The sequence below is a fragment of the Hyla sarda genome, chromosome 4 (genome assembly GCF_029499605.1).
Source record: "Hyla sarda isolate aHylSar1 chromosome 4, aHylSar1.hap1, whole genome shotgun sequence".
Taxonomy (NCBI): Eukaryota; Metazoa; Chordata; class Amphibia; order Anura; family Hylidae; genus Hyla; species Hyla sarda.
The window spans coordinates 183168549-183180766 of NC_079192.1; the positions used below are offsets into that span (position 1 = coordinate 183168549).

General features: G+C 45.1%; 1 protein-coding gene across 3 annotated transcripts in view; it reads left to right on the forward strand.

Annotated features, from left to right (window-relative positions):
* NME6 (NME/NM23 nucleoside diphosphate kinase 6) overlaps positions 1 to 12218 on the forward strand; it is a 43152-nt gene that overhangs the window by 11937 nt on the left and 18997 nt on the right. The gene's annotated exons all lie outside the window — the stretch shown is intronic.

A 12218-nucleotide genomic window follows, 5' to 3' on the forward strand; every position in this document is an offset into this window, starting at 1 on the left:
GAGGTACGCTGGATTCAAAAACTGTGCACTTTACAGCCCCATGGGATCAATGAGATTGGTAATTTTATTGTATTCCTTTAACCTCTTCAGGACACAGGGCTGCATCCTGAGTCCTTAAAGGACATCTGCAGCGTGATTAACACTATTCCCCTATCCACAGGATAGGGGATAAGTGTTTGATTGAGGGGGGGTCCGACCGCTGGGACCCCTGTGATCTCCTGTACCGGGCTGTCCCGTGCAGGGGGCGTGCCAGCCGCAGCATGACGTTGCGGCCGGCACGCCTCCTCCATACATCTCTATGGGAGAGGCAGGGAGGCAGCGTTCGTGCCTCCCCGTCTCCCCCATAGAACTGTATTGGGACGGGAAGGAGACGGGGCGTCACTGTCGACCTCTAGGTTGACGCTACACGCCTTAGCGCTCACTTTGAGCGCTAATGGCAGCGCCCCGTTAGGGAGATCGCGGGGGGTCCCAGCGGTCAGACCCCCCGCGATCAAACACTTATCCCCTATCTTGTAGATAGGGGATAAGTGTATATTGCGCTGCAGTTGTCCTTTAACCCCTTAAGGACCAGGCCATTTTACACCTTAGGACCAGAGCGTTTTTTGCACATCTGACCACTGTCACTTTAAACATTAATAACTCTGGAATGCTTTTAGTTATCAATCTGATTCCGAGATTGTTTTTTCGTGACATATTCTACTTTAACATAGTGGTAACATTTTGTGGTAACTTGCATCCTTTCTTGGTGAAAAATCCCAAAATTTTATGAAAAATTTGAAAATTTAGCATTTTTCTAACTTTGAAGCTCTCTGCTTGTAAGGAAAATGGATATTCAAAATATTTTTTTATTTTATTCACATTTCCAATATGTCTACTTTATGTTTGCCTCATAAAATTGACGTGTTTTTACTTTTGGAAGACACCAGAGGGCTTCAAAGTTCAGCAGCAATTTTTCAATTTTTCACAAAATTTTGAACCTCGCTTTTTTTCAGAGACCAGTTCAGGTTTGAAGTGGATTTGAAGGGTCTTCCCATTAGAAATACCCCACAAATGACCCCATTATAAAAACTACACCCCCCAAAGTATTCAGTAAGTGTTTTAACCCTTTAGGTGTTTCACAGGAATAGCAGCAAAGTGAAGGAGAAAATTCACAATCTTTATTTTTTACACTCGCATGTTCTTGTAAACCCAATTTTTGAATTTTTACAAGGGGTAAAAGGAGAAAATGTATACTTATATTTGTAGCCCAATTTCTCTCGAGTAAGCACATACCTCATATGTCTATGTAAAGTGTTCGGCGGGCGCAGTAGAGGGCTCAGAAGCGAAGGAGCGACAAGGGGATTTTGGAGAGTACGTTTTTCAGAAATGGTTTTTGGGGGGCATGTTGCATTTAGGAAGCCCCTATGGTGCCAGAACAGCAAAAATAACCCACATGGCATACCATTTTGGAAACTAGACCCCTTGGGGAACGTAACAAGGAATAAAGTGAGCCTTAATACCCCACAGGTGTTTCACGACTTTTGCATATGTAAAAAAAAATATTTTTTTTTTCACTAAAATGTGTGTTTCCCCCCAAATTACAAATTTTTTCAAGGGTTAATAGCAGAAAATACCCCCCAAAATTTGTAACCCCATCTCTTCTGAGTATGGAGGTACCCCATAAGTTGGCATGAAGTGCATTACGGGCGAACTACAATGCTCCGAAGAGAAGGAGTGATATTTGACTTTTTGAGAGCAAATTTTGCTCGGGGGGCATGTCGCATTTAGGAAGCCCCTATGGTGCCAGAACAGCAAAAAAAAAACACATGGCATACCATTTTGGAAACTAGACCCCTTGAGGAACGTAACAAGGAATAAAGCGAGCCTTAATACCCCACACGGGTTTCACGACTTTTGCATATGTAAAAAAAAAAAATATTTTTTTCACTAAAATGTGTTTCCCCCCAAATTTCACATTTTTGCAAGGGTTAATAGCAGAAAATACCTCCCAAAATTTGTAACCCCATCTCTTCTGAGTATGGAGGTACCCCATAAGTGGACCTGAAGTGCACTACGTGCGAACTACAATGCTCAGAAGAGGAGGAGCACCATTGAGCTTTTGGAAAGAGAATTCGTTTGGAATGGTAGTCAGGGGCCATGTGCATTTACAAAGCCCCCCCGTGGTGCCAGAACAGTGGACCCCCCCCACATGTGACCCCATTTTGGAAACTACACCCCTCACAGAATTTAATAAGTGGTGCAGTGAGCATTTACACCCCACTGGCGTTTGACAGATCTTTGGGACAGTGGGCTGTACAAATGGAAAATTACATTTTTCATTTTCACGGATCACTGTTCCAAAAATCTGTCAGACACCTGTGGGGCGTAAATGCTCACTGCGCCCCTTATTACATTACATGAGGGGTGTAGTTTCCAAAATGGGGTGACACATATGGGGGGGGGGGGTCCATTGTTCTGGTACCATGGGGGCTTTGTAAACACAGGTGCCCTTCAATTCCGGACAAATTTTCTCTTCAAAATCCCAATGGCGCTCCTTCTCTTCTGAGCATTGTAGTGCACCCATAGAGCACTTTACATTCACATATGGGGTATGCTCTTACTCAGAAGAAATTGGGTTACAAATTTTGTGGGGCTTTTTTTTATTTTCCCTTGTGAAAATGAAAAATTTAGGGTGACACCAGCATTTTAGTGAAAATTTTTTTTTTTTTTTCACTTTCCCATCCAACTTTAATGAAAATTTGTCAAACACCTGTGGGGTGTTATGGCTCACTATACCCCTCCTTACGTTCCGTGAGGGGTGTAGTTTCCAAAATGGGGTCACATGTCTGTATTTATTGTTTTGTGTTTATGTCAGAACCACTGTAAAATCAGCCACCCCTGTGCAAATCACCAATTTAGGCCTCAAATGTACATGGTGCGCTGTCACTCCTGAGCCTTGTTGTGCGTCCGCAGAGCATTTTACGCCCACATATGGGGTATCTCCGTACTCAGGAGAAATTGCGTTACAAATTTTGGGTGCCTTTTTTTCCTTTTACCTCCCGTGAAAATAAAAAGTAAAGGGCAACACCAGCATGTTAGTGTAAAAAAAAAATTTTTTTTACACTAACAGGCTGGTGTAGACCCCAACTTTTCTTTATCATAAGGGGTAAAAGGAAAAAAAAGCCCCCAAAATTAGTAACGCAATTTCTCCCGAGTACGGAGATACCCCATATGTGGCACTAAACTGTTTCCTTGAAATACGACAGGGCTCCGAATTGAGAGAGCGCCATGCGCATTTGAGGACTAAATTAGGGATTGCACAGGGGTGGACATAGGGGTATTCTACGCCAGTGATTCCCAAACAGGGTGCCTCCAGCTGTTGCTAAACTCCCAGCATGCCTGGACAGTCAGTGGCTGTCTGGAAATGCTGGGAGTTGTTGTTTTGCAACAGCTGGAGGCTCTGTTTTGGAAACACTGCCGTACAATACGTTTTTTATTTTTTATTAGGGGGACAGTGTAAGGGGGTGTATATGTTGTGTTTTACCCTTTATTATGTGTTAGTGTAGTGTAGTGTTTTTAGGGTACATTCACACTGGCGGGTTTACAGTGAATTTACCGCTAGGAGTTTGCGCTGCGGTGAAAAATTTGCCACAGCCCAAACTTGAAGCAGAAAACTTACTGTAAACCCGCCAGTGTGAATGTACCCTGTACGTTCACATGGGGGGCAAACCTCCAGCTGTTTCAAAACTACAACTCCTAGCATGTACTGACAGACCGTGCATGCTGGGAGTTGTACTTTTGCAACAGCTGGAGGCACACTGGTTGGAAAACCTTCAGTTAGGTTCTGTTACCTAACTCAGTATTTTCCAACCAGTGTGCCTCCAGCAGTTGCAAAACTTCAACTCCCAGCATGTACTGATCGCCGAAAGGCATGCTGGGAGATGTAGTTATGCAACAGCTGGAGGGATCGCAACTACAACTCCCAGCATGCAGAGACAGCTGTTTGCTGTTTAGGCTTGCTGGGAGTTGCAGTTTTGCAACATCTGTAGAGCTATAGTTTAGAGACCACTGCATAGTGGTCTCCAAACTGTGGACCTCCAGATGTTGCAAAACTACAACTCCCAGCATGCCCAGACAGCAAACTGCTGTCTGGGCATGCTGGGAGTTGTAGTTTTGCAAGATCTGGAGGTGCACAGTATAGAGATCACTTTGCAGTGGTCTCAAACTGTAGACCTCCAGCTGTTGCAAAACTGCAACTCCCAGCAAGCCTAAACAGCTCTCTGGGCATGCTGGGAGTTGTAGTTTTGCAACATCTGGAGGGTTACAGTTTAGAGACCACTATAGTGGTCTCAGACTGTAGCCCTCCAGATGTTGCTAAGTAACTCACCGGCTTCCGTTGGATCCAGGGAGCTGCGTCGCGGTCCTCTTCTTACGCCGATCGTCGCCCGCTGCCGCCGCTGATCGTCGCCGCTGCCGTCGCCGATGGGTAAGTGGATCTTCGGCGCCGGTCCCTGTCGGTTTCCCCGTCCTGCCCCGCCTATTGTGGGAGGGCAGGACGGGGAAACCGAAAGTAAACCCCTCCGCCCCTGATCTGCTATTGGTGGTCGCGTCTAGACCACCAATAGCAGAGATTGGAGGGGTGGCAACCCTGCCACCTCACTCCTATCGCTACAGGGGGATCGTGGGTGTCTAGGACACCCGTGATCCCCCTTCTATTCCGGGTCACCGGGTCACCATAGACCCGCATGACCCGGAATCGGCGCAAATCGCAAGTGTGAATTCACTTGCGATTTGCGCCGATCGCCGACATGGGGGGGTCTAATGACCCCTCTTGGCATTTGCGCGGGGTGCCTGCTGATAGATATCAGCAGTCACCCCGGCGCGATCCCCGCCCGGCGCGCGGCGGGGACCGAAATTCCCACGGGCGTACAGGTACGCCCTTGGTCCTTAAGTACCAGGGAGCAAAGGCGTACCTGTACGCCCTTGGTCCTTAAGGGGTTAAGGACATAGGGCATACTGGTACGCACGTGGGAATTTTGGTCCCCGCCGCTAGCCGGTCGGGGACCGGACCGGGATGCCTGCTGAAATCATTCAGCAGGCATCCCTGCAAATCGCCTAGGGGGGTCCTGTCAGCAATAGCCAGTCAATTCAGACCGGCGATCTGCGGCGATTCTGGGTCATACGGGTCTCCGGTGACCCGGAAAGTACGGTGGGGAGGGGGGCACCCCTCCTATTCCTGCTATTGGTCGGTCAGAATTGACCAATCAATAGCAGATCGGGGGAGGGCGAAGGGGATAAAGTTTGGTTCCAGATTACAGGGAACTGTCCTGTGAGCGGCGGTCGAGGTCCCTTGGCGGTGGGCGGCGATGACGTGCGGCTCCCTGTTACAAACTATGGAAGCCGGTGAGTAGTTGCCTAGCAACATCTGGAGGGCTACAGTTTGGAGACCACTATACAGTGGTCTCCAAACTGTAGCCCTCCAGATGTTACAAAACCACAACTCCCAGCATGCCTAGACAGCTGTCTGGACATGCTGGGATTTGTCGTTTTGCAACATCTGGAGGACCACAGTTTGGAGATCACAGCCTCAAGCTGTTGCAAAACAACAACTCCCAGCATTTCCCAGTTACTGACTTTCCAGGTATGCTGGAGTTTAGCAACAGCTGGAGGCACCCTGTTTGGGAATCACTGGCTTAGAATTCCCCCATGCAATCCCTAATTTAGTCCCCAAATGCGCATGGCACTCTCTCACTTCGGAGCCCTGTCATATTGCAAGGAAACAGTTTAGGGCCACATATGGGGTATTTCCGTACTCGAAAGCAATTGCATTACAAATTTTGGGGGGCTTTTTCTCCTTTTACCCCTTACGAAAAGGAAAAGTCGGGGTCTACACCAGCCTGTTAGTGTAAAAAAATAAAAAAATGTTTACACTAACATGCTGGTGTTGCCCCAAATTTTCACAAGAGGTAAAACGGAAAAAAGACCCCCAAAATTTGTAACGCAATTACTCCTGAGTACGGCAATACCCCATGTGGGCGTAAAATGCTCTGTGGGCGCACAACAAGGCTCAGGAGGGAGAGCGCACTATGTACATTTGAGGCCTAAATTGGTGATTTTCACAGGGGTGGCTGATTTTACAGCGGTTCTGACATAAACGCAAAAAAATTAATTTGATTCCGAGATTGTTTTTTCGTGACATATTCTACTTTAACTCAGTGGTAAATTTTCGTTGTTACTTGCATCCTTTCTTGGTGAAAAATCCCCAAATTTCATGAAAATTTGGAATTTTTCTAACTTTGAAACTCTCTGCTTGTAAACAAAATAAATATTCCAAATAAATTCTATATTGATTCACAAATACAATATGTCTACTTTATGTTGGCATCATAAAGTTGACATGTTTTTACTTTTGGAAGACATCAAAGGGCTTCAAAGTTCAGCAGCAATTTTCCAATTTTTCACAAAATTTTCAAAATCGGTATTTTTCAGGGACCAGTTCAGTTTCGAAGTGGATTTGAAGGGCCTTCATATTAGAAATACCACACAAATGACCCCATTATAAAAACTGCACCCCTCCAAGTATTCAAAATGACATTCAGAAAGTGTGTTAACCCTTTAGGTGTTTCACAGCAATAGCAGCAAGGTATAGGAGAAAATTCAAAATCTTCATTTTTTGCACTCGCATGTTATGTAGACCCAGTTTTTCAAATTTTACAAGGGGTAAAAGAAGAAAATGCCCCCCAAAATTTGTAACCCCATTTCTTCTGAGTATGGAAAATACCCCATATATGGATGTAAAGTGTTCTGTGGGCGAACTACAATGCTCAGAAGAGAAGGAGCGCCATTGAGCTTATGGCGAGAGAATTTGTTTGGAATGGAAGTCAGGGGCCATGTGCGTTTACAAAGCCCCCCGTGGTGCCAGAACAGTGGAACCCCCCCACATGTGACCCTATTTTGGAAACTACACCCCTCACAGAATTTAATAAGGGGTGCAGTGAGTATTTACACCCCACTGGCGTTTGACGGATCTTTGGAACAGTGGGCTGTGCAAATGAAAAATAAAATTTTTCATTTTCACGGACCACTGTTCCAAAAATCTGTCAGACACCTGTGAGGTGTAAATGCTCACTGCACCCCTTATTACAATACGTGAGGGGTGTAGTTTCCAAAATGGGGTCATATCTGGGTATTTATTGTTTTGCAAAGTCAGCCACCCCTGTGCAAATCACCAATTTAGACCTCAAATGTACATGGCACGCTGTCACTCCTGAGCCTTGTTGTGCGCTCGCAGAGCACTAAACACCCACATATGGGGTAGTTCTGTACTCGAGATTTTTTTTTTTTTTTTTTTTTTCCTTTTATTGCTTGTGAAAATTAAAAGTATGGGGCAACACCAGCATGGTTAGTGTAAAAAAAAAAAAAATGTTTTTTTACACTAACATGCTGGTGTAGACCCCAACTTTTCCTTTTCATAAGGGGTAAAAGGAGAAAAAGCCCCCCAAAATTTGTAACGCAATTTCTCCCGAGTACGGAGATAACCCATATGTGGCCCTAAACTCTTTCCTTGAAATACAACAGGGCTCCGAAGTGAGAGAGCGCCATGCGCATTTGAGGACTAAATAGGGTATTTGAAACAGCCACAAAAATACCCTACGGCAGTGTTTCCCAAACAGGGTGTCTACAGCTGTTGCAAAACTTCCAGGATGCCTTGACAGTCAGTGGCTGTCGGCAATAATGTGAGTTGTTGTTTTTCAACAGCTGGAGGCTCCGTTTTGGAAACACTGCCGTACAATATGTTTTTCTTTTTTTTTTTTTTTTTTTTATTGGAGTGGGGGGGGGGGGGCAAGGGGAATGTGTATATGTAGTGTTTTACCCTTTATTATGTGTTAGTGTAGTATTATTAGGATACATTCACACGGGCACACACAAGAAAAAAGAAAGATAGCCGGCACAACAGCCTAATACACGGGTGCACACTGCCATGGCATCAGAGTATACAAAAAAAAGAGGATTGCAGCAGCACACATTGGTCAAAAAAAATTGAGGCTCTTAGCACACTTTTTGATCAAAACGTGTCCCCCATCCACCACGGGGAGGTGGCCTCATTTAGGATGGGAACCTAGCACAAATTCTGAGCCTAACACTCAACTATCCACTCACCTCTGCTGGGCATATAGCCTCTGACTGGGTGACATGCTGGATCCATTTAAAACTCCACCTGTGAGAAAGGGGGAGGGGTGCACAGCTAAAGAGGGTGCCATTACCCCCTGAATTGTACACACAAGAAAAAAGAAAGATAGCCGGCACAACAGCCTAATACACGGGTGCACACTGCCATGGCATCAGAGTATACAAAAAAAAGAGGATTGCAGCAGCACACATTGGTCAAAAAAATTGAGGCTCTTAGCGCACTTTTTGATCAAAACGTGTCCCCCATCCACCACGGGGAGGTGGCCTCATTTAGGATGGGAACCTAGCACAAATTCTGAGCCTAACACTTTCTCACAGGTGGAGTTTTAAATGGATCCAGCATGTCACCCAGTCAGAGGCTATATGCCCAGCAGAGGTGAGTGGATAGTTGAGTGGTAGGCTCAGAATTTGTGCTAGGTTCCCATCCTAAATGAGGCCACCTCCCCGTGGTGGATGGGGGACACGTTTTGATCAAAAAGTGCGCTAAGAGCCTCAATTTTTTTGACCAATGTGTGCTGCTGCAATCCTCTTTTTTTTGTATACTCTGATGCCATGGCAGTGTGCACCCGTGTATTAGGCTGTTGTGCCGGCTATCTTTCTTTTTTCTTGTGTGTACAATTCAGGGGGTAATGGCACCCTCTTTAGCTGTGCACCCCTCCCCCTTTCTCACAGGTGGAGTTTTAAATGGATCCAGCATGTCACCCAGTCAGAGGCTATATGCCCAGCAGAGGTGAGTGGATAGTTGAGTGTTAGGCTCAGAATTTGTGCTAGGTTCCCATCCTAAATGAGGCCACCTCCCCGTGGTGGATGGGGGACACGTTTTGATCAAAAAGTGCGCTAAGAGCCTCAATTTTTTTGACCAATGTGTGCTGCTGCAATCCTCTTTTTTTTCACACGGGCACAGGTTTACAATGAGTTTCACGCTGTACATTCACATGGGGGGGGGGGGCAAACCTCCAGCTGTTGCAAAACTACAACTCACAGACCTGATGCTGGGAGTTGTAGTTATGCAACAGATGGAGGCACATTGGTTGCAAAACACAGAGTTTGTTACTTAACTCAGTGTTTCGCAACCAGTGTGCCTCCAGCTGTTGCAATACTAGAACTACCAGCATGTACAGTCTCTCAGTGCATGCTTGGAGTTGTATTTTTGCAACAGCTGGAGGCACACTGGTTGCAAAACACTGAGTTAGCTGACAAACTCAGTTTCACAACCAATGTGTGTCCAGCTGTTGCAAAACTGCAACAATCAGCATGCATTGACAGCCGAAGGGCATGCTGGGAGTTGTAGTTTTGCAACAGCTGGAGGCACACTGCTACAACTCCCAGCATGCCCTTTGGTGGTCTCTGCATGTGGGGGGTTGTAGTTTTGCAACAGCTGGCTGCACACTCTTTCATAGAAAAAAAGTGCCTCCTGCTGTTGCAAAACTACAACCCCCAGCATGCACAGACTACATAAGGGCATGCTGGGAGTTGTATTTGGAACTCCAGCTGTTGCAAAACTACAACTCCCAGCATGCCTTTTGCCTGTGCATGCTGCGATTTGTTGCTAAGCAACAGCAGGAAGTGATCGGGCCTCACCTCCTGCAGGAGCCTTCCGCTGGGACCGCCACCGCTGCTGCCGCCGATCCTGCTGCTCCTGTCGCCGCCACCGATCCCGAAGGGACCCCGCCGGACCAGGGCAAGGAAGGAGACCCCCGCCGACGCCGATCTCCGCCATCTTCGCTGTCCCGATCACCGCCCAGCAGGGTCGTGATTGATCGGTTGTTCCGACCGATCAATCACGTGATCGTGAGGCGGCACCTGTACCACCTCACTCCTGCTGGGTAAGGGTCACCAGAGACCCGATTGACCCGGAAAAGCCGCAAATCGTTGGTCTGAATTGACCGACGATTTGCGGCGATCGCCGACATGGTCTCGGAACCCCCCCAGGGGTTTGCATGGGGTGCCTGCTGATAGATAACAGCAGTCACCCTGGTCCGGTCCCCGGGCGGCGTGGACCGGAATTCCCACGGGCGTATCCATACGCCCTCAGTCCTTGAGGACTTTAAAACGGGGGCGTATGGATACGCCCGGCGTCCTTAAAGGGTTAAAAGTTCAAATCACCCCCTTTTCCTACATATAAACATATTTGGTATCGCTACGTGTGTAATTGTACAAACTATTAACATATAACCTTATGTGTCCCATACGGTAAATTACATAAATGTAAAAAAAAAAAAAACACACCACAGAATTGCAATTTTTATAATCTCCCAGAATAGAAAATTTGTCCAGAATTGAAGGCCACGTGTGTTTACAAAGCCCCCATAGTGCCAGAACAATGGACCCCCCCCACATGTGACCCCATTTTGGAAACTACACCCCTCATGTAATGTAATAAGTGAGAATTACAGTGAGAATTTATACCCCACAGGGGTCTGACAGATTTTTGGAACAAGGGTCCGTGAAAATGAAAAAAATAATTTTTCATTTGCACAGCCCACTGTTCCAAAGATCTGTCAAATGCTAGTGGGGTGCAAATACTCACTACACCCCTTATTAAATTCTGTGAGGGGTGTAGTTTCCAAAATGGGGTCACATGTGGGGGTCCACTGTTCTGGCACCATGGGGGCTTTGTAACTGCACAAGGCCCCTGACTTCTATTCTAACCAAATTCTCTCTCCAAAAGCTTAATGGCGCTCCTCCTCTTCTGAGCATTGTAGTACGCCAGCAGAGCACTTGACGTCAACACTTGACATCCATACGAAGAAGAGATGGAGTTACAAATTTTGGGGGGGGCATTTTCTCCTATTACCCCTTGTAAAAATGTAAAAATTTTTGGGGAAAAAACTCACTCTCCAAAATTCCATTCTCTCCTTCCCTTCTGAGCCCCCTAGTGCACCCACAGAACACTTGACATCCACTTATGAGGTATTTCCTTGCTCTAGAGAAATTGGGTTACACATTTTAGGAAGATTTCTCTCCTTTTACCCCTTGTAAAAATTCAAAAATTGGGTCTACAAGAACATGTGAGTGTAAAAAAAAAAAAAAAATAATAATTAATTTTCTCCTTCACATTGCTGCTATTCCTGTGAAACACCTAAAGGGGTAACACACTTACTGAATGTCATTTTGTATACTCTGAGGGGTGCAGTTTTTATAATGGGGTAATTTTTAGGGTATTTCTAATATGAAAGCCCCTCAAATCCACTTTAAAATTGAACTGGTCCCTGAAAAATTACAATTTTGAAAATTTTGTGAAAAATTGGAAAACATGTCAACTTTATGATGAAAATATAAAGTAGACATATTGTATATGTGAATCAGTATATCATTTTTTTGGGATGTCCATTTTCCTTATAAGCAGAGTGTTTAAAAGTAAAAAAAAAAAATTCAAAATTTTCACATTTTTCATGAAATTTTGGAATTTTTCACCAAGAAATGATGCAAGTATCGACAAAAATATACCACTAACATAAAGTAGAATATATCACGAAAAAACTATCTTGGAATCAGAATGAAAAGTAAAAGCATCCCAGAGTTATTAATGTTTGAAGTGACAGTGAAATGATTTTATTTATTGTAATATATGTTTTGTACGTTTTTTTTAAATTTTTTATTAAAATCTCGCAAGAGTTTTTGATGTATGTATTGTGGTGATGGGAATTTGCACCATGCCTGACAAAGGAGGCGTTGCCTCTGAAACGTTGCAGACGTTCCTACCAAACCAGCAGTGAACGGAGACGGCCGAATAAGAGTGCTGGTGCAGCTGCACATGGAAGCCTTATATGTCTCCTGCCAACATCCTGCGGACGATCTTGACACACTTTGGGTGATTACTTATTGTTGGATTTGTTTGTAATATTGACAAAATATATATATATAAAGAAATAAGATTGATTGCAGTAACTATAGCGTATGTGTTCATTTTTCTACCATATTGTATTTCATAAATGCACTGCAGTCCATCATTATCAGTTATGGGTTGTGGCATGTGACAGCGATTTTTAAATGTCCCTGAGGCAAATCTTAGGGATAGGAAAGTTTACCTTTTTAGGGTAGGGTCA